The following is a 23,673-nucleotide window of genomic DNA, read 5'->3' as shown; positions in this document are numbered from 1 at the left end:
CTTTAGATATATGTGTCTATCCTTATGCTAGTAACTCTTTCATTACTGTAACATTGCATTAAGTTTTGAAACTTGTCAATTGTCTTGTCAATTTATGCAAAAACAAATAGCTAGAATTTTTATAGAAATTGCACTGGATCTGTAGCTTAATTTCAGGAGTCTCTTGATAAGCCATACCAATGCTGATTATATAATATGGACTCAACATATTTTTGTATTTTATTATAGTTAAGAGTATAGACTGTGCAGGGGCGCCTGGATGGCTCAGTCAGTTTAGTGTCCGACTTCGGCTCAGGTCATGATCTTACAGTCCGTGGGTTCGATCCCCACGTTGGGCTCTGTGCTGACAGCTAGCTCAGAGCCTGGAGCATGTTTCTGATTCTGTGTCTCCCTCTTTCTCTGACCCTCCCCTGCTCATGCTGTCTTTCTCTCTCTGAAATAAATAAAACATTAAAAAAAAAAGAGTATAGACTATGCAGCCAAATTAATTGAGTCCTAATCCAAGTGCTGACCCTTACTAGCTGCTTGACTTTTGGGCAAGGGCTATAATAATAGCACCTATTTTATAAGATTGTTATGAGAATTATAAGATTACTATAAAAAAAGTATGTGGACCAGTGCTAGACAATGTATGTTATTATCCTCCTTCAAACAAAGTATAGCAAGAGTTGGTCAGATTAAATTTATCCAGAACGTTGATCATAGTATTACTTATGGAAGTATATTTGGCATAAAATCCTAATGAATTAAGCAAATATCAATAAGCTGCCAGTAGATGGCTCTCTTAATTTGCTGTTTTATTCTCAGTGGGTTTTTTTGGTTTTTTTGGTTTTTTGTTTTTTTTTTTGTTTTGTTTTGTTTTGTTTTGTTTTCCCCCCTAGTCAAGTCAAAACCATCCAAAAACCCCAGTAACAGGCAGGGTAGAAATGACTCCCCATGAACTATCTAATTCATTTGTCTATTTTCTAAGAAGGACTTAAAATCCACAATTGTAAATTCCTTTGCAGTGTTATCTCTTTGGAGGATAGTTGTGAGGGTTTGTTGTTGTTTAATGAATGAAAATTCAGGGAACACTTTGGGTAATATTTTAGTCAGGAATAAGAATTTTGATTATTTTTACCTGCCATGATAGATGGGTGAACATAATTTATTTTTTTAATTTTTCTTGGAAAATGAACTTCTATTTCTTGCTATCTCATTTTTTATAATAAAGAAAGCTAAATGATTACTTATATAAATCTATCTTTTCTTTAATAAATCAGTTGCTTAAGATCTTTCTATTTCTATGGCTTTTTACCTTTCTTTTATTATACTGTGATTTATTGGCATTTATTAGTTTTGTAATTAGTTCCTCAAATGATACTTATCTCTATGACAAATATATCCAGATATTCATTAGTTAAACCTTGTAACAGATAGAGTTTATAGCCCTATCCACTGCCTCTGCAAAGTTCTAGACTCTATTTCCTCAGATTATGTTTCTAAACTCTTAAACATATCAGTGCTCTACAGTTCCATTCCATCCGAGGCTTCCCAGGGGTTTTAGGGAGAGGGACCGTTTGGGGGAGAAGTCCAGTCTCTTTGCTGCTTTCCCAAAGACCCACTTGCACAGAAGCACTTGATGAAGATTTGCAGAATCCTAAAGAGATGTCACAGGGCAAGGCTCTTTGTCTTTAATTAGCACAATCTTTTGATTTTACTTCATATTTCATCCTCTTTACTTCTCTTCATTGCTTCCTATATAACCAGAATTTAAAAATGTATTCAACCCTGTTATTCATAGAACAGATCTGCCAAATGTCAGACGCTCTCGAGTTCCTCAGACTCTTCCTACTGACCCCATGGGTAGCTCTACAGCTGAGACGGCCCTTCAGATATATCTTGAATCAAGGCAAGAGCCCAAGCCTTGGAACCCCTCATTAATCAGTCTGGAAGCAAGTAGCTCCAAGAGAGTAGGCATAACCTTGACTGAGGTGCCTCTCTTTGTCTAAAGTCAATTCCCAGAGAGAGACTCAGCTTTGAGCCATTAGCAGTCAACATTCCCAAAAGCTTATAGAGAAAAATCAGTGCTTTCATCCTAAAGGTGGCATCTGGGCAATGCACCACAGAATCTACTTCAGAATCCATTTTCAGAAAAAGAAAATTAGGCCTAAACAGTAAGAAATAAATCCAGAGGGGCACCTAGCTGACTCCATCTGTTAAGCATCAGACTTGACTTAGGTCATGGTCTCGTGGTTCATGAGTTTGGGCACCGCGTCAGGCTCTGTGCTGACAGCTCAGAGCCTGGAGCCTGCTTCAGATTCTGTGTTTTCATCTCTCTGCCATCCCTTCTCCCAAAATAAATAAACATTAAAAAATTAAAAAGAAAGGAAGAAAGAAAGAAATCTTGAAAGAAATAGAGAGACCCAGTAATATTGAGTTGCTTAGCTTAGTTCTATCCCTGGAATTCCTAGTTACAAGAGTCAATAGATTCCATTTTCTGCTTAGGCCATTTGATATTGAGTTTCTGTCACTTGCAACTGAAAGACCCTGACTAATAATACCATATGTTTAACGAAAGCAATAATCACTAATTTCTTTTTTCAGCACTTGTCACAATGTTATATTATAATTTATTTGTTTATAAATTATTTTTCTAATTAAACTGTAAATTTCTTATAGGATCACATTTTATGTATCCTATCTCTAGCATCTATAGCAGTGCATAAATAAAGGAGATAGTGAATAAATATTTGTTGAATTAATGAATAAGAAAATGCCAATATGATAGACAATGCACAAGCACAGACATGGATGAGTTCGCAGAGCTCATTAAGGAAAGTGTATGTAGTCAAAAGTTTACTTAAGGGGCACCTGGCTGGTACAGTCAGGAGAGCATGTGCCTGTTTCTTTTTTTTTTTTTAAGTTTATTTATTTATTTTAAGAGAGACAGAGAAAGCATGAGCAGAGGAGGGGCAGAGAGAGGAGAAAGAGAGAATCACAAGCAGGCTTTATGCTGTCAGTACACAGCCTGAGGAAAGGCTTGAACCCAAGAACCATGAAATCATGACCTGAGCTGAAACCAAGAGTAAGATGCTCAACCAATTGAACCACGCAGGCACCCCAAGAGCATGTGACTTGATTACGAGGTTATGAGTTCAAACCCCACATTGGGTGTAGAGATTACTAAAAAATAAACAAATAAATCTTTTTTTAAAAAGTTTACTTGGAAGCAATATTTGGCCTCTCTGATTTCAAATTTCCTCTCTTAGCTCAGTCTAAATGGGAATTTAGCCCAAAATATTCAGATTCTTTAATGTCAAGTAGGTTTAGGTTGATGTTTAAACTAAGTTTGGTAGAATGCTCATTCCTTCTTAAATTATACTTTTTTGCCTTCTCTATGATTCTGAACTCCATGTCATTCTTTGTCTATTGTTTTGTTTACTATGTATTTGGTCCCAGGCCCTGTGCTGGACTCTGGGAATATAGCAATAAGTATGAGAGAAAGCCATGCATCATCCAAGGAGTGTATATTCTTAAAAAAGGAAGGCAGATTTTAAACAATTAGAAATGCAGTGTGTATTACAAAAGGTAGTTATAGGAGTATGTAACAGGAAAGGATAACCTAAATTGTGAGATTAGGGAAATTATCTCTGAAAAAATGGCATTTCTACAGAAATCAAAAGGAAGAGTATAAATTAGCTCCCAGAAGCACCCAACAAACATTTTACTCTGTCTCATTGACCTAAAGTAATCAGTATGATCAGAGGAATAGGTGAATTCACTAATTCAGTAAGTGAATCAGTGAATTAAATTAAATTAAATTTACTAATTTAATAGAAATTCAGTAAATAGCTGAATTAGTTGAGGCTAATGTGGGCTCTGTGATGGTGGTGCAGAGCCTGCTTGGGTTTCTTTCTCTCTTCCCCTCCCCCACTCTCATTCTCCCTCTCTCCCTTCCCCACCCAAAATAAATAAACTCAAAAAAAAAAAAAAAAAAAAGTGGATGACTCCAAAACCAAAGCTTTTTCTTGCCCAGCTGTGACATAGTTAGTTTAGATGTCTTAAGAATTTCCTGGCTATGGCCCATGAATGAGGGAAGATTTCCCCACCTTATCATAAGGTTCTTTTTGGGTATTTCCTAAACTAACCTCGTAAATGTTTCCTTTACCCTTTACAGTTCTGTTGTTCTTCTGGACCCTCATATGCTTTTTTCTATAGTGTTGCTTTTCTGAACCATTTTACCAATCAAAGGTTAAGCCTACTTCTACTTTAGCTTCTTTATGCAGTAGACTAAGCAAGCATCTGAACCCTTAATACTAACCATTGGCAAATTGTTGAAGTTTGAAATTATTTTAGTTTTTGTAAATATAAAAAAACAGTATTCCCAGAATTGCAGACACAAATTGCGAAGGCTGTTCATCTGATGACTCCCCCGTGACTCTATTTTGTAAGGGATTCCAGATCCCTGGTTACAAATGTACGGCATATGATCTGGACTGGGTCAGTTTAAGTTCCTCACTTCCCTAGTCAAAGTGATTCATCCAAGGGATGGGCTATCATTCCTTCCTAGAGATTTTTCAAACTGAAGCTGAGAAAAAGAGATTCACCTTTTTCTAAAATAACTAAGCTTGAAAGAATGCAACTTCAAGTTGCTTTGCCTGTGGACTCTTCGTGAATTCAGCTCATCTAAAGAAAGAAAAATTAACACCAGTGTGCAAAAAGATAAGCCACAACACGTGGAAAGAGATGGAGACAGAAACAGAGATAGAGAGACAGAGATCTCAAAATCCAGTAGCGTTTATTATCCCTAGATGCTACCATTCCTGGAGTCAGCTCAAATTCTGACCTTTCTATAGTTTGGTCACATGCTCTAGCAGGGATCCCAAGTGTGGGCACATAATATGCACTTCAAAAATGGTGAGATAGAGGCTTTACTTTGGACCAAGGTGGAGTGACAAGGACCACATTCACCCTCCCTTCCAAAACAATTCAAAAAGCAGACAAAATATAATGAAAAAATGGTTTTATATACTGGACATCAGGCAATACAGAACAGTATGATTTCAGGGCACCTGGGTGGCTCAGTTGGTAGAGTATTCAACTCTTGATCTCAGGTCATTGGTTCAAGCCCCACGTTGGGGTAAGCAGAGCTTACTTAAACAAAACAAAACAAACAAACAAACAACCCAGTAGGTATCTAAGAGGGAGGAAACAAAATGAGCCCTATGAATACCCCCACTCACTGTCTGGGGAGCATTTCCATAGTGCACTGCAAAGAGGGGGAACTCTGAGTTGAGAAGATAAGAGCTGGAGTCATGAGGGGATAAGGCAGCTAGAGGCTTCAGAGTAGCATACTAAGAGGAGATTGCTACACAGAGAGAGTGCTCTGAAGATCTGCAGAGGCTCTGTCTCTCTTGCTTGGCTGCGTATTGTTCAGAGTATGGACACAAGGAACTAAGGTGGAAACTAGAAAAACAAACAAAAAGCCAAGAAATTCTTTATAGTGTTTTTGAACATATCTGCGTTCTACCTTGGAAATAAATGTATCCTTATGATTTCCGATAACAAAACCTCTAATGTTATTTTTAATGTTTATTTACTTATTTTGAGAGAGAGAACATGAGAGAACAAGTGGGGGGATAGAGAGAGAGAAAGAGAGAGAGAGAGAGAGAGAGAGAGAAAGAGAGAGAGAGAATCCCAATCAGGTTCTAAGCTATCAGTGCAGAGCCCAACACAGGGCTGGATCTCTGTGAGGTCATGACCTGAGCTTGGTTTCAACCAAGAGTTGGACACTTAACTGACTGAGACACCCAGGTGCCCCTCTAATGGCTTTTAAACAATTATTGAATGAATGTGTATCAACAAATTCTTCCTTTTTCCTTAAGCTAGTTGTAGTCGAATTTCTGTGCTTGCAACCAAAGAATCTTTACCAATACACTTTATAATACCACTCCCTAAAGTTTATCTTCAAGAACTAACAAAAGATTCCAAAGATTTTGATCATAAGAATGTCTATCATTTTCATGTTCATAAATGTCAAGAATCAGAAACAAAACAAATAAAGATTTTCTATGCAAATTTTGGTAAAATAATAACTATGTAGTAACATGACATTTTAGTTTCTTACTTGATATAGAAATATGTTTCTGATATATTGATAAATTTTATTTACTTATTTACTTATTTTTAAATGTTTGTTTATTTGGGGGAGGGCAGAGAGAGAGGGAGACACAGAATCCAAAGCAGGCTCCAGGCTCTGAGCTGTCAGCACAGAGCCTCACAAGAAGCTGAAACTCACAGGGGTGCCTGGGTGGCTCAGTCGGTTAAGCATCCAACTTTGGCTCAGGTCATGATCTCATGGTTTGTGGGTTTGAACCCTGCATCAGGCTCTGTGCTGACAGTTAGCTTAGAGCCTGGAGCCTGTTTCAGGTTCTGTATCTCCCTGTCTCTCTGACCCTTCCCAGTTAATGCTGTCTCTCTCTCTCTCTCAGGAATAAATAAAACATTAAAAAAATTAAAAAAACAAAGAAGCTGAAACTCCCAAACTGTGAGATCATGACTTGAGCTGAAGTTGGAGGCTTAACTGACTGAACCACCCAGGCCCCCCTATTGATTAATTTTAAAAGGCAAGTTATAAAACAGAATGTATAGCTTTTATTGTTACATATGTATATATACATATAAACTGTGGAAAGTGGGGTGCCTGGGTGGCTCAGTTAGTTAAGCATCAGACATCAGCTCAGGTCATGATCTCACAGTTCATGGGTTGGAGTCCCCTTTTGAGCTCTGTGCTGACAGCTCAGAGCCTGGAGCCTGCTTCAGATTCTGTGTCTCCCCCTCTCTTTCTGTCCCTCCCTCATTTGTGCTGTTTCTGTTTCTGTCTCTCAAAAATAAATAAACATTAAAAAAAATTAAAATGTGGAAAGATATGTCTTACAATTTTAATAATTCTTATCTCGGGCTGGTAGTTTCAGGTGGTTTTTATTCTTTTCTTTTTTTTTAAGTATCTGTATTTTCTGATTATTCTACAACAAATTTGTTTCAACAATTTGTTTTTCATGTCTTTCTCTGTATTTGACCCCAGAGTTTCTGTTTTTGATCTAAAGTTTACCTCTGAGTTCCAGTTTATTTGTAAAGCAGAGGAGATTGACACACTTTTAGCCAGTTAAATAATTAAGTCCTTTCCTGTTCAGATTACAGATTCCTCCTCTTTCCCCAACTCCTTTTCCAGAGCTCTAATGATTGCAGTTTTGCAATGTAACAGCCAGGTACAACGTACACATACTGCAGGCACAATAAAAATAGTTAAGTAGATGGTTGTTCTCTCATTAATTTCCTAAGAGAGAGATGTTGTATAGCCAAAGGTATATGTTTAATAAAATGGGGCCAGAGAGGTTTTAAACTTCTACCAAAATACACTGAAGCAGCTCAGTTATTAAAGCTTAGAAATGTTTCCCAGCCACTGGCTGATCTAATGCTTTGGCAAATACAGAAAGTGACCTATGTCCCTAGGGGGAAACATATTATACCTAATAATTTGATGTCCCAGATTTTCCAGCAAAGACCTGATTTCTTTCTTTCTTTTGTTTTTCCATAACAAAGGTCATTCCTTTATTGGATTTTAACTTTTATGTCTCTGGAAGATTTTTCCTATAAATGAATTCATGCATTTAAATAAAAAACATTTTGCTAGATTACAAATCCTAATAATTAATTTTTAAAATCACCAGGGGCACCTGAGTGGCTCATTTGGTTGAGCATCCAACTCTTGGTCTCAGCTTAGGTCATGAGCATATGGTTCAGGAGTCCAAGCCCCACATCAGGCTCTGCACTGACAGCACAGAACCTGCTTGCAATTCTTTCCTCTCTCTGCTCCTTCCCTGCTTGCTCTCTCTCCCTCCTTCTCTCTCTTTCTCTCAAAATAAATAAATAAAATTTTAAAAATCCACCAAAGCATAAGGGTTGGAACAGCTGATCCTTAGGTAGAGTAATGTGGTAGTGATGACCCCAGCAGGATTAGAGAGACATATGAATGTTGTAGATATTAAACATCTAATTTGGCGTTCACACTTTGGTAACCACAAGAAACTACCACCATGAATTCCCAGTCTGCACCCTAACTGCTTCTGCCCTTAAATGCTAGTCTCAGATATACAGCTAATTAGCTATATAAAAAAGGCTCAGTCAATATCTTATTGCTTTCATATTCTTATCTCTTAAATAGAATTTTTAAAAGTGAACTATCAGCCTTGCTGAGTTGTTTTGAGGTTTAAATGAAATACTGAATGTACAAGTGATCTGAAAAGCACTATTTGCTATTCCCAAGGAGTCCTTGTTAAAATCCTACTATAGACATTAAGAAATAAGACACAGAAAAGTTGAGTTTCTTTGGTTAAAGAGGATATGAAAAAAAAAAAGAAGATATGAAGGTCAGAAGCCCATCATACAAATTTAAAATGCTACTCTCACTTCTTCCCTTATTTATTAGGGAAAAATTAGAATAATGATAACAAAAAGAATAAAAATCACCAACAATTCCACCACATAGAGAACTGTTGGGGGATTATATTTTTCCAAACCCTAAAGAGTATCTTCAAACACCTTGATCAGGTGATTGGTTTAAGAGAATGAAATTTTTTCCCATGATTCCATCAGGTTAGGTAAGTGAAATTCTAGGCCAAGGGTCAAAGTAAGGAAGGCAGATTTCATCATCCAATCCAGGAGGCAATGAACACATGGCCAGAATGAGGAGACAAAAACCAGAAGCTGCTGGATAATCTGAATGAGAAGCCAAACTGAAGTAAACCTAGAGAGCCATGGAAAATAGCTGGAAACAGGACTAGAGTTCCTTTAATTGGCTAGCAGCTATAAATTCTTCATTCAATCAGACTATAAAGAGAGTATTATCAACGTAATTAAACTTAAGAACGTGGCCATTTCATTTAACTTCCAAAACTGCCACTGAATTTTTAATTAAAGTTTTAGTTGCTACAAAAATGTTATTTTGAGGGGCACCTGCTGACTCAATTGGTGAGGCATGCGACTCTTGATCTCAGGGTTGTGAGTTCAAATCCCACATTGGGTGTGGAGAGTTCTTAAAAATGTAATCTTTTTAAAAATTGTGATTTTGGAGCACCTGGGTGGCTCAGTCAGTTAAGCGTCCAACTCTTGATCTCAGGTCCAGTCATGTTCCAGCCCCAAGTTGGGCTGTGCCCTCTCTGCCCATCACTTGCTCCCATGCATGTGTGTGCACACCCTCTCTCAAAATAAATAAATAAACATTACAAAAATGTTATTTAGAATATACTTTGAATTATAAGAACAAAATAAAGATAACCTTTGTAATTTTTTTCATTTAATTGAGAAGATTTTCAAGTTTCTGCAAATATGGAAATTGCAAATTAAAACATTAAGAATTTATTGATAAATAATGTATATATTCCCAATCCATGAAATACAATAAGTGAATGTGGTTAAAATAAACCTTTAAAGTTTAAAAACAAGAGTAGGATTAGGGTGGATATCTCCTGACACCTCCTGCCTTCTCCTACTTTCTTACAACTCCAGGGCAAGACAAGGAATATAACTTGGAAGAATTATGGTAATGCCCAAATAAATTAAGGTTTCTCTATACCAGTTGTTGATAAACATTACATTATTTGATCTATTTTTCTCTCTTTACCAAATCTATAAAGAGTTACTAAAATATTAAAACCATATATAATTCTGATTATAGGATTGAAACATTTGTCTAGAACCTTCCAACTTATGCATGCAAAAGTTCAAAACCTTTCTGAAACATTCGATTATTGTTCCACATCTTTCATTACCCTCCTGCCATTTTTAGTCATTCTTTATTCCAGGAAGTCCTTCCTGACCTATGCAGACTGGGCTAAATGCCCTTGTATATGCTCTAAGGCCCTTTATGTATGCTTCTATCATTTCTACTTACCACCTTGTGTTAAAATTATCTGCCTATAATCTGTCTTTTTGGCTGAATTGTAAGCTTGTATGGAAATCCTCCACAAACCCAGAGAGACTGGGTATTCCTATTATAGGTGTCCATAATTCCCTCTGGTTTTTCTTTGTAATACTTAGGGTGTGATTATTTTTGTAACAAGGACAGTAATTACTACTGTCCAGTACTCCATAACTATTATGGTTGAAGCTTTCCCTTATACACCACTATCACTTTCTTCACTGGACTATTTTCTAATCTATTTTCAAAAGATTATTTTTTAAAAAGTGGGTGTTTCTTGCTTCTTTATTTAAAGCAAGAGTTTATCTTTGTACAGGCCTTTAAAAATCAAATACTACTATAATACTTACAATGAAAAAAAGGACTATATTGTTTCTCCTCTACCACAACTCCCACTTCTGAAATGCAACATTTTCCCCATTATTTTAGCTGAAAATTCTTTTTAAAAATGTTTATTTATTTTGAGAGAGAGAAAGGGAGCAGATACGCAGGGGAGGGGCAGAGAGAGAGAGAAATTGAGAGAGAAAGAATCCCAAACAGGCTCCATGCTGTCAGTTGCAGAGCTCAATGCAGGGCTCAATCCCACAACTGTAAGATCATGATCTGAGCCAAAATCAAGAGTCTGATTCTTAACCAACTGAGCACCCGGGCGACCCACTTAAAATTCTTTTGGTACTTGCTTGCATCTTCCTAAATAACATCTGTGATTACTGCTGTTTCAGGTTTGCTCAGTTTCATATCTTTTGGCTTTCTGCTGCAAAAGCTAAAGATTAGAATTTCTTACAGCACTGCCCTTCCCATGCCACATCCTACACACTTTACACACACTTTTTTTCTCCTTTGTTTCTCCACATATGATGACATTGTTTATAACTTTTGGTTACCTTGACATGGCCATTGCAATACATGATGATTTTACTTCTTTTCTTGTATAGTGTCTTTTTTTTTCTGGAATTAATAACTGTCTTTATTGTTTAGTCAATTTTCTATGTTCATAGAAGTAATTCACCTTCAAGGATTCCTCAAGAATTATAAATTTCCTCTCATAATGTTCAGATACATCAGGTTTTTATTTATTTAATTTATTTTCTTAAGTTTATTTATTTTGAGAGAGAGAGAGAGAACATGCAGGGGAGGAGCAGAGAGAGGGAGAGAGAGAAACCAAGCAGGCTCTGCGTTTGTCAGTGCAGGGCCCAACTTGGGGCTCCATCTCACCAACTGAGAGATCATAACCTGAGTGGAGATCAAGAGTCAGACCCTTAACTGACTAAGCCACCCAGGGCCCCTTACATCAGGTTTTAAAAAAAAAAATATTTATCTCATGGCAACGTCCCTCATGAAGACTTCTGTTCTCCTGCCCCAACATGAACAGATTGTTCTCTAGAAATGTTGTCTAGACCAGAATCTATAAGGAACTCACCAAACTACACACCCGAAAAACAAACAACCCAGTGAAGAAATGGGCAGAAGACATGAACAGACACTTCTCCAAAGAGGACATCCAGATGGCCAACAGACACATGAAACGATGCTCAGCATCCCTCCTCATCAGGGAAATACAAATCAAAACCACACTGAGATACCACCTCACGCCAGTCAGAGTGGCTAAAATGAGCAAATCAGAGAACTCTAGATGCTGGCGAGGATGTGGAGAAACGGGCACCCTCCTACACTGTTGGTGGGAATGTAAACTGGTACAGCCCCTCTGGAAAACAGTGTGGAGGTTCCTCAGGAAACTAACAATAGAACTCCCCTATGACCCAGCAATAGCACTGCTAGGAATTTACCCAAGGGATACAGAAATGCTGAGGCATAGGAGCACATGTACCCCAATGTTCATAGCAGCACTCTCCACAATAGCTAAAACATGGAAAGAGCCTAAGTGTCCATCAACAGATGAATGGATCAAGAAGATGTGGTTTATCTATACCATGGAATACTACATGGCAATGAGAAACAATGAAATCTGGCCATGTGTAGCAACATGGATGGACCTTGAGGGTGTTATGCTGAGCGAAATAAGTCAGGCAGAGAAGGACAAATATCATATGTTTGCACGTATAGGAGGATTAGGAGGAACTTGACGGAGGAACAAGGGGGAGAAGAAGGGCGGAAATGGTGGGGGAAAGGGAGAGAGGCAAACCATGAGAGACTCTTGAATGCTGACAAAAACTGAGGACTGATGGATGTGGGGGGGAGGGGGGATGGGCATGGAGGAGGACACTTGTGGGGATGAGCACTGAGTGTTATGTGGAAACTAATTTGACAATAAACTATTTGTAAAAAAAAAAAAAAGAAAAAAGAAATGTTGTCTAGATATGGCTCTAGGATCTCCCTGTCTATTCTGAGGATTCTCTACTCCCCCCTGTGTTAGATCTCCTATTTTCTGGATACTGTATCTATCTTCCTGGTTTTGCTTCCTTGCTTTGTGGAGCACATTTTCCAGTAATTCTTGAAAAAAAGGTACATGTTAGGTATAATCTTTAAGAATGTAAAAATCTGGGGGCTCCTGGATGGCTCAGTTGGTTGAGCATAGGACTCTTGGTTTCAGCTTGGGTCATGTTCTCATGGTTCATAGGTTCAAGCCCCGTGTCAGGCTCCATGCTGGCAGTGCAGAGCCTGCTTGGGATTCTCCCTCCCTCTCTCTCTGCTCCTCCCCACTTCTCAAAATAAATAAATAAACATTAAAGTGTATATTATTACTTATAAATTCTGACTACACATCTTTGTCTTAATAAAATTTAATATACAAACACTTTTTAAGTTTATTTTTCAGAGAGCTAGTTTTTTTTTAACTCTTTTATTTTTTATTTTTTAAAATATTTTTTATTTATTTCTGAGAGAGAGAGACAAAGTGAGCAGGGGAGGGTCAGAGACAGAGGGAGATACAGAATCTGAAACAGGCTCCAGGCTCTGAGCTAGCTGTCAGCACAGAGCCCAACGTGGGGCTCAAACCCAGGAATCATGAGATCATGACTTGAGCTGAAGTCAGACACTTAACCGACTAAGCCACCCAGGCACCCCTTAACTCCTTTAATGTTTATTTATTTTTGAGAGAGAGACAGAGCACGTGCAGGGGAGGGAGGAAACACAAAATCCAAAGCAGGCTCCAGGTTCTGAGCTGTCAGCACAGAGCCTGATTGGGGGGGGAGGGGGGCTGTAATGGGGGTGGTCGGCTTCTCAACTGACTTAGCCACCCAGGCGCCCCTAGAGAGCTAGTTCTTAAACATGTATTAATATATCACTGTCTATAACTTTCCCTGTACTATAAATTCCATCAGTGCAGTAACTCTTTCTGTTAGATTCCCCAGGCCTTACAAGGTTTCTATTACCTAGTAGGTACTCCATAAACATTTATTGAATGAATGGATGAAAGGTCAAGAATCTTGCCTTATTCATTTTCATATCCAAGAACTAACACAGTGCCTGACACAGATCACGTCCTGAAAACAAAATGTTGCTGACCTGAACTGAACTTGAGTCATATTCTCCTGATTCTGAAAAGAGTCCCATGGCAATCAAACATATCAAGAAAAAGAGTGAGATGGTTTATTTTTTCGGGCACAAGGCTTGTTTTCATAGTTGCTTTGTAAGTTAAGTCACTTGCTGCAGTAAGTCCAGGATAAAAGCCAGATCTCCTGATTCCCCAAACAGTGCCTTATTCATTAGGTTCCCTATTTCTCAGGAGCACCAGTATTTTCTAACACTAATGTTGGACAGGAAAGCTGGTTTCTTGCTTTGTGGCTACAAGATTTTTACTTAAGATAAATGACAATAAACAGAGCCAGGAGAAATCAGATAACGATGTCTACCATTTAATGACACACTATGCTCATTATAAAATTATGCTTTAAATCTAATAGCTGGTTTCTCTTAATAACACTGTAAGGTAGGAATTATCCTTACATTACACATAAAGACACTGAGTTTCAAGATGTTTGTGAACTCGTCTAAGGATCACAGCTGCTCAGTAGCAATACTGGTATTCAAAACAGTTTTGTCTTGGGGCGCCTGGGTGGCTTAGTCGGTTAAGCGTCCAACTTCGGCTCAGGTCATGATCTCACAGTTCGTGGGTTCGAGCCCTGTGTCAGGCTCTGTGCTGACAGCTAGCTCAGAGCCTGGAGCCTGTTTCAGATTCTGTATCTCCCTCTCTCTCTGACCCTCCCCTGCTCACACTGTCTCTCTCTCTCTCAAAAATAAATCAAACATTAAAAAATATAAAATAAAAAGAACAGTTTTGTCTTAAGACAAATCCCAGTATATTGTAATTGAACAATGTTTCTTAACCATCAGTTGTTTGTACACCATAGTTCTGTACCACCTCCAGGACTTGCATGACAATCATATTATCACGATTTCATACTTTTCTTGGAGCTTTTTTGTTTAGCCTAACCTGAAATAATAATACCCATGAAATGATGGGTTAATATGTTGTCCTACTTTTCTAATACATATTAAAATGAATACGTAAGTATTAAAATAAAAAATTTTTCTGCTTACCACCTCAAATGACCTTGGGTACTGTCAGAGATACACATACTTCCCTGAGGGAGACATTGTGGATTTAACTTGTCCTCGGGTAGGAACAAGGGTGATGGTCATAGTTTTTGCTCTCCGTTGCCATCTCGAAATAAAAAGAAATAAATCAGTCTGTTTCACTGGAAGGCAGTGGGGCGGGGGGGGGACCCTGACTCATACTTCCTTGAGCAATTCCCCATTGCACAAAACAAGCTTTACAAAAGCTTATTCCAGGGTCACTGAAACCTTCCAGGCCACTGAATTGGAAATAAACTTGGCAAAGACTACTAAATGCCACCAGTGTTAGACAATTGAAGGTTTCTGCAGCAAAAACAGAATTCAAGAAAAATAAAACCAAATTGTTGGAAAGCACCTACAGTGACAGTCACGCAGGATTCAAAAATCTAAGAAAAGCTTCTTGGCATTTTGCTGCTCCAGCTGGAGTTGATAGAATTGTTTCTATTCTTTCCTGTAAGTAAGTTGGAGGAGGAAGTAGTTGGATTGTCTTTCTTGGTTTTTCAGTGGGAGGAATAATACAGAATTATCAGAGATAATGGCAAAAGAAAAAAACAGGGGAAAATATTTGAACTGCTGAAAAATTAAATTCATATTTCTGTGGAAGAACCCAGGTTTGGTGAATTAGGTAATTTGTAATGTTGTCTGATACATTTCAAAGAAAAAAAAATTAAAGGAGCATCAGAGACTAGAGCAGCCAAGACCACAGTGGCAAATAGTACAGATTTTTTAAGAGCTTGTGAAATATAAATGTCTACTTTTGATTCAATTTTAATCTATCTCCTTTATGGTGCCTGCAAGTCCCTCCAGGATCTGGTTTCTACCATGTACTCAATCTTCTCCTTACCTCAAACATATTTGGATCCTGTACCTGTACCTTAACTGACTCCAGGCCCAGAGTCACTGGCATGAGGGTTTCACCCACATCTGGACATGAAAAAGACCAGGGTTTACGAATCTTAATACTGTGTGTCTTTCCTTTCCTTTCCTTTCCTTTCCTTTCCTTTCCTTTCCTTTCCTTTCCTTTCCTTTCCTTTCCTTTCCTTTCCTTTTTTTAAATTTATTTCTTAAAAAGAAAACCCCTTGTAGAATTCAGAGCCAGGAAGAGAGCTGTTTTGTTTTTTGTTTTTGTTTTTTGTTTTTGTTTTTGAGGAAACAGAATCTCTCACAATAATGAGAACTTCACGATTAAGAGTTTCAACCTAAATGACAAATTAAATAATTTCTAATTGTTCTAGAATTTTCACAAAAGAATGAGATGTTACTTTTCCTCCCTTTCTGGGGGAGTCTGGGGGAAGGAGAGGGGAGGGTAGCCTAAGTTCTAGGCTTCCTTCACCTCACTAAGAAAACTTTGGTTTTGGATACTTGTTGGGTTGGCCTAAGAGAAGAGAACTTCAGGTATGAAGAGAGAAGGGGCCCGGGAGGCACCTGGGGGCTCAGTCAGTTGAGCATTGGACTCTTGATTTCAGCTCAGGTCATGATCTCACAGTTTGAGGTTTAAGCCCCATGCTGGGCTCCACACTGATAGTGCAGAGTCTGCTTGGGATCCTCTCTGTCCCTCTCTCTCTGCCCCTCTCCTGCTTGTGCTCTCTCTCTCTCTCAAATAAATAAACTTAAGAAAAAAAGAGGGAGAGAGAGGAAAGGAGAGAGACAAGGGAGAGAGACGAGGCTGGAGCAAAGAAGGATTATCCAGAGTAGGCAGCTGGGCTGTGCTAGTGCCTTTAGCTGTGGGGCCCCTCCTGCGTCTTCCTCACACTGGCCTGGAAGCATCAGGAATGTTGATGAGCATGGCTTTGTGTGTATGTAGGGACTGAGCTCAAAGCTGTAGTCTTCCCTGTAGTAAAGATTCCAGTTGCCAAATTTGGCAGAGGGAGTAGATGCTATCTTCAGCAGAGGCAGCCATTGAATAGAGTGTATAGATGGACAATGCATGTTTCAGCAGCAAATCAATGGATTGAGGACTCTCTACACACCTTTCCTCTACATTAGTTTTCCTAAGTTATATAAGCCTTGGGTTCTTTGATAAAGAATGAGGTAGGGCCCTCTAAAAATAACTATGACTGAATTGCCAACCCTGATAGATAAGAGCCCAAAGGATTTAATTTAATTGAGAAAAATAATGAAATGTGAGATTTCTTACACTTTAGTTTTATTAGTTATCCATTGCTGTGTAATGACATTACCACAACCTGAGTGGCTTAAAATATCACTCATTTATTAAAGTCTTAAAACATTATTCATGTATTACTTTGTAGTGTCCCTGGGTCATGGATCTGGAATTCTTTAGCTAAGTCCTCTGCTTCAGGGTCTCTCACAAGGCTGCAGTCAGGTGTTAGCCAGGACTGGGATGGGCTCTCATCTGGGGTTCGACTGGAGGAAGATCTTCCAAGTTCACATTATTGTTGGTAGCATTCATCTCCTTTCAAGCTGTTGGGTTGGGGGCCTCAGTCCCTGTGCTATTGAGGAGAAGCTGTCCTTAGCTCCTTGACACATGGGTCTTTCTATAAGGTGACTTACTTCATTGAAGCCAGGAAGTGAGAGAGTTGATAGAAAGAAACTGCTAGCAAGATCAAAGTTACAATCTTATGTAACCCAGTGACAGAGGTTATGCCCCATCACCTTTGCCATATTCTATTGGTGAGAAGCAAATCACAGATCTTGCCTACACTCACAGAGAAGGATTTACACAAGAACACAAATACCATGAAGTGAGGATGATTTGAGGCCACTTTTGTGTCTATAACACGAATTATGGAACAATTTTATTTAAAAAAATTTTTTAATATTTTATTTATTTCTGAGAGAGAGAGAGAGAGAGAGCATGAGCAGGGGAGGGTCAGAGAGAGAGGGAGACACAGGATTTGAAACAGGCCCCAGGCTCTGAGCTAGCTGTCAGCACAGAGCCTGACACGGGGCTTGAACCCATGAACCATGAGATCATGACCTGAGCCGAAGTTGGACGCTTAACCGACTGAGCCACCCAGGCACCCCTGGAACAATTTTATACTTGTCAACACTAAGATGTTCAAGGAAAATGTGTAATTTAAACACAGTCATTTACATTTACCCCAATGGTTGTCATATTATCATTCTTCTTTTTCCTAGTCTTTATTTTCTTCTCTTGTTTATAATTTACTACTTTACTATATGTACCTTTAAAAAACCTTATCAAGTATTTGTGGAAAGGGGTGTATATAAATAAGCATACTTAACATACTAAAATAGGCTAATATAGACTAACTAGCCCTCAGAATTCATATGTTGAAACCTAATCTCAAATGTGACAGTATTTGGAGTTTAGGCCTTTGGGAGGTGTTAAGTCATCAGGGCAGAGTCTTCAGGAATGGAATTAGTGCCCTTACAAGACACTCAAAGACTTCCTCCTCCTTTCTGCATGGGAGAACTCAGAGAGAAGAACACTGTCTATGAACCAGGAAGCAGCTGTCATCAGACACTGAATCTGCTAATGCCTTGACCTCGGACTTCCCAGCCTCAAGAATATTTGAGAAATAAGTGTTTGTTGTTTGAGCTACACATTCTATGGTATTTTTGTTATAGCAGCCAAATGGACCAGGACACATATTTAATATAAGAGTAGCTATTTTTGGGAGCATCTGGGTGGCTCAGTTGGTTAAGTGGCCAACTTTAGCTCAGGTCATGATCTCAACGGTTTGTAGGTTTGAGCCCTGCGTTGGGCTCTGTGCTGGCAGTCAGAGCCTGGAGCCTGCTTCAGATTCTGTGTCTCCCTCTGCCCCTCCCCTGTGTGTTCTCTCTCTCTCTCTCTCTCTCTCTCAAAAATAAATAATAAACATTAAAAGAAAATTTTTTAAGTAACCATTTTTTGGGCTCTTGGGTGGCTCAGTTGGTTGAGCGTCTGACACTTGACTTCAGTTGGGTTCATGGTCCCAGAGACATGGGATCAAACCCTGCATCAGGCTCCACGCTAAGCATAGAGCCTGCTTGAGATTCTCATTCTCTCCTCTGCCCCTTTCCCCTGCTCATACTCTCTCTCTAAAATAAAAAGAAAAAAAGTAACCACTATTTTTTTTAATTTTTTTTAATGTTTTATTAATTTCTAGGAGAGAGAGAGAGAGAGAGAGACAGCGTGAGCAGGGGAGGGTCAGAGAGAGAGGGAGTCCCAGACTCTGAAACAGGCTCCAGGCTCTGAGCTGGCAGTCAGCACAGAGCCCGACGCGGGGCTCGAACCCACGAACCGCGAGATCATGACCTAAGCGAAAGTCGGACGCTTAACCGACTAAGCCACTCAGGCGCCCCAAAAAGTAACCACTATTTTAAAAGTGGAAGATAGGTCCTAAAATATATAATATATTACCAAATGAGGAAACTTTTTCATAAAATAGATATGAAAAACTTTTCAACTTCATTCATAGTAAGAGAAAGGCACATTGGGGCATCCAGGTGTCTCAGTTGGTTGGGCTTCCAAATTCAGCTCAGGTTATGATCTCAAAGATCATGAGATGGAGCCCCACGTCAGGCTCTGTGCTGATAGGTCAGAACTTACAGCCCACTTTTGATTCTGTGTCTCCCTCTCTCTCTGCCCCTCCCCAACTCATGCTCTGGCTGTCTCTCTTAAAAACGAGAGAAAGGTGTATTAAAACTCACTGACAAGCAAATTTCTGTAGGTCAGACTGGCAAAAATGTGAACACTGTTGGTGATGCTTGTGGGAGAAACAGATGAAAAACAAACTTAAATCACAATGTTAGATGTTAATAGATGATAGGAAGAAAATTTAAATAGGACAAAGAGAGCAACAGTGTTGCTATTTTCTATAGATTGGACAAGATGCCTTCTGAAAAGGAGACATTTGGGCAGACACTGGAATGAATTGAAGAAGTGGACCTTACAGGATTGACAGAAATATGTAATTGCAAAAGCTCAGAAATGGGAACAGGTTTGCAAAGTTTGAGGAACTGGAAGAAAGCCAGGGCAGCTGATGCACAGTGAGCAAGGAGAAGAGTGATGGGAAATGTAGCTGGAAGAGGCATCCAGGGTTGAGATTGTGTAGACTCTGTAGACTATGGTAAAAACTGTTCCACTCTGTAAACCAAGGTCATTTAGGGGTTGAGATCAGGAAAGTGATATTATTGGACTGAAGTTTTTTTTTTTTAAACAAAGAGTGGTTTTATTTTTTTATTTTTATTTTTTAACATTTTATTTATTTCTAGGAGAGAGAGAGAGAGACAGCGTGAGCAGGGGAGGGGCAGAGAGAGAGGGAGTCACAGACTGAAACAGGCTCCAGGCTCTGAGCTGGCAGTCAGCACAGAGCCCGAAGCAGGGCTCCAACCCACGAACTGCGAGATCATGACCTAAGCAAAAGTCGGACGCTTAACCGACTAAGCCATCCAGGCGCCCCTAGGACTGAAGTTTTAAAAGAATCACTGTGGTTGCTAAGGGGAGTGGGTGAAGGGAAGGAACTAGGGAACAGTGGAAACAGAAACCAATGAAAAGACTTGGTTCCTATTATGCATGTGAAACAGAACTCTTGATTCCCAAGCCCAAGCCCCTACTCTTACCCCACCATTCCCATTCTTTCCTGTTTCAGTAATGGCACTACTATCCTCCAAGTTGATCACTTCTTTTTCCACATCTCTTACATCTCCTTTGACCCATAAGTTCCTCTGACATTTCTAAAAAAACTCACCAATATCCATCCTCTCTTTCCATGAACATTGTCACTTTCAGTCCCATGTATTTTCATCTCTCATTAGGACAGCCATATCCTCTCTGCCTCTGCTTACAACCTCTACAGTCTATTCTTCACATGTAGCCAGAATGATCTTTTGAAAATATAAATCGGATCATGACACTTGTCAGCTTGAAACCTTGAATGTTTCTTTTAGCATTCAGAATAACATCTACACTCTCTATCAGTCATTTTCATGAACTGGTTTAAGGCTACATCTCCAATTCATTTTGTGCATATGTTGGGCAGAATTTTGGCCCCCATGATCCCCATCCCCTGGTATTAGTCCTATGATTGTGTTATGTTGTAAGGCAAAGGGGAGATTACCCAAGACTGTACAAGTGGAGGCAGAAACAGCAGTCAGAAAAATTCAATACATGAGAAAGACTTGACTCACTTTTCTTGGCTTTGAAGATGGAGGAAGAGGTCTGAGCCGAGCCAAGGAGAGCAGGCAGCCTCCAAAAGCTGATAGTAGCCCCCTAGCCAAGAGCCACCAAGGTGATGGGGACCCCAGTCCTACAACTGCCAGGAACTGAACTCTGCCAATAACCTGCATGATGTGAGAGTGCATTCTCCTCCAGAACCGCCATCTAGGAGTACTGTTTGGCCAGCACCTTGACTGCAGCCTTGTGAGACTCTAAGCACAGAGTGCAACTGAACCCACCCAAGCTTCTAACCTGCAGAAGCTTGAGTTAATAAATGGGCATTGAATTTGTTGTAATTTGTCACACTGCAATAGAAAACTAATAGAATTCAACTTTCTCTCTTGCTCACTGTGCCTTACCACACAGGCCACATTTTTCTTCAAATGTGCTAAGCTTCTTCCTGCCATAGGATTTTTACATTTAGGTTTCCTTGCTCCTGAAACACTCTAATCATGACGGGCTCCTTCTCACATTTTGGGGTGACAGCTTAATCACCACAATTTCAGTGAGTCCTTCACTATCTTAAGCAACACTTGCCCCACTTATTGTCATATATCCCTATTCATAGTACTAGTAGGTAGCTCTTAGTAAGCACTTACTATGGGGCATACACAGATCTAAGCACTTTACATGGATTCACTTATTTATTTAATTCATTTCGTTCATTTAATGTCCCCAGTGTAGAGACCACGTTTAGGTAGACAGGCTTGAGCAATGGAAGGCCAGAAAGGGCCCACAGTTACTACCTGGCTGAATACAGACAGGTCCATCAAGCAACCCACCTCAAAATACCCATAGGCCCTAACTGACCAATGGGCTACTTACAACCAGGCACAGTTACCAAAAAAGGGAGAATTCCATATGCTGTCATTCATCCTCATCTTCTCCCTTTACAAACAGCCCCTACCTGGGGCGCCTGGGTGGCTCAGTCGATTAAGCATCCAACTCTTGATATCAGCTCAGGTCACCTACTAACCATGAGATCAGCCAGATCAGTGATAGCCGACTTGAGATTCCGTCTCTTCCCCTCTGCCACTCTGTGTGTGCGCATGCGCACACTCTCTCAAAATACGTAAATAAAATTGTTAAAAATAAAAACAAAATAAATAAAATTTTAAAAATTAAAAAACAGCCTCACCCCACTGCTTCATTGCAGCTGGCATCTCCCCTGCTGTCCTGCCCACCACTCCCTTGCAATGTATTCAATAATAAACTTCCATCTCCTTTGTTCTGCCTCAGGTGAGTTCTTTCACCTCTTGCATCACCAATTTCCACCCCATCATCGCCCCACACTTGAAGGGCTCCCATTTGATGGGGAGACATCTTATTTAGATACCACACCCAAAAACCCCATGAGGTTATGAAGTAGGTACTATTCCTATCCCCATTTACAAATGAGGAAATGGAAACACAGAGACCGAGTAATTTGTAAAGGTCACATAGCTTGTAAATAGCAGAGCCAATATTTGAACCCAGGCAGACTAATTCCAGATTCTACACACTTAAACTGTATTTCATTGAAATCAAAACCACACTGAGATACCACCTCACGCCGGTCACAGTGGCTAAAATGAACAAATCAGGATGCTGGCGAGGATGTGGAGAAATAGGCACCCTCCTACACTGTTGGTAGGTATGTAAACTGGTGCAGCCCTTCTGGAAAACAGTGTAGAGGTTCCTCAAAAAATTAACAGTAAAACTCCCCTATGACCCAGCAATAGCACTGCTAGGAATTTACCCAAGGGATACAGGAGTGCTGATGCATAGGGGCACATGTACCCCAATGTTCATAGCAGCACTCTCAACAATAGCTAAAATATAGAAAGAGCTTAAATGTCCATCAATTAATGAATGGATCAAGAAGATATGGCTTATCTATACAATGGAATACTACATGGCAATGAGAAAGAATGAAATCTGGCCATGTGTAGCAACATGGATGGACCTTGAGGGTGTTATGCTGAGCGAAATAAGTCAGGCAGAGAAGGACAAATATCATATGTTTGCACGTATAGGAGGATTAGGAGGAACTTAACGGAGGACCATGGGGGGGAAGAAGGGGGGAAATGGTGGGGGAAAGGGAGAGAGGCAAACCATGAGAGACTCTTGAATGCTGAGAACAAACTGAGGACTCATGGGTGTGGGAGGGGGAGGGGGGAGATGGACATGGAGGAAGGCACTTGTGGGGATGAGCACTGGGTGTTATATGGAAACCAACTTAACAATAAATTATATTAAAAAAACAAAAACAGAAAAACCCTGTATTTCCTCTACAGTATTTATCACATTCTAAAATCATCTCATTTTGGGGGCGCCTGGGCAGCTCAGTTGGTTCAGTGTCCAACTCTTGATTTTGGGTCAGGTCGTCTCAGAGTTGTGAGATAGAGTCCCATGTTGGGCTCCCTGCGGGTGGGGAACCTGCTTGAGATTCTTTCTCTCCCTCTCTCTCTGCTTCTACCCTGCTTGCACACACACTCTTTCTCTGAAAATAAATAAACATTAAAAAAAGTAAAGTCCTCTCATTTTTTGTTTACTTATTTATTGTTCTTCTCTCCTTCTACACTCCCACCTACCATGTAAGCATCTCAAAAGTAGATATCTTATTTGTCCTATTCACATAGTAGTTGCTGAAGAGTGACAGAACATGCCACCTCACAATAAGCCACTTATTTTGAACTGAAGGCAATAGACAGGAAGCATATATAAGAAAAACTCTTTGGGGCACCTGGGTGGCTCAGTTGGTTAAACATCTAACTCATGATCTTAGCTCAGGTCTTGCTCTCAGCTTAAATCTCCATCTCAGGGTCAAGAGTTCAAGCCCCGTATTGGGCCCCTGAGCAAGCCTACTAAAAACTACAAAACAGAAAACTCTTTGCCCTCCCCTTATTTGCATAAAAGTCAGACCTAAATTTGTAAAGGTATTTCCCCTCCTTTCTTTGCCTGGCAGGACAAAAGTTAATCATGGTAAAAAACTCTAGATCTGTATCAGCCCAGAAGAATCCATATAAAAACTCTACTAAGTAGCCCTTACTTTCCATTAGTTCCCCTG

The sequence above is a fragment of the Hyaena hyaena genome, unplaced genomic scaffold, assembly GCF_003009895.1.
Source record: "Hyaena hyaena isolate Hyena2069 unplaced genomic scaffold, ASM300989v1 scaffold_521, whole genome shotgun sequence".
In the NCBI taxonomy this organism is placed as follows: Eukaryota; Metazoa; Chordata; class Mammalia; order Carnivora; family Hyaenidae; genus Hyaena; species Hyaena hyaena.
This window is presented reverse-complemented; position numbering follows the sequence as displayed.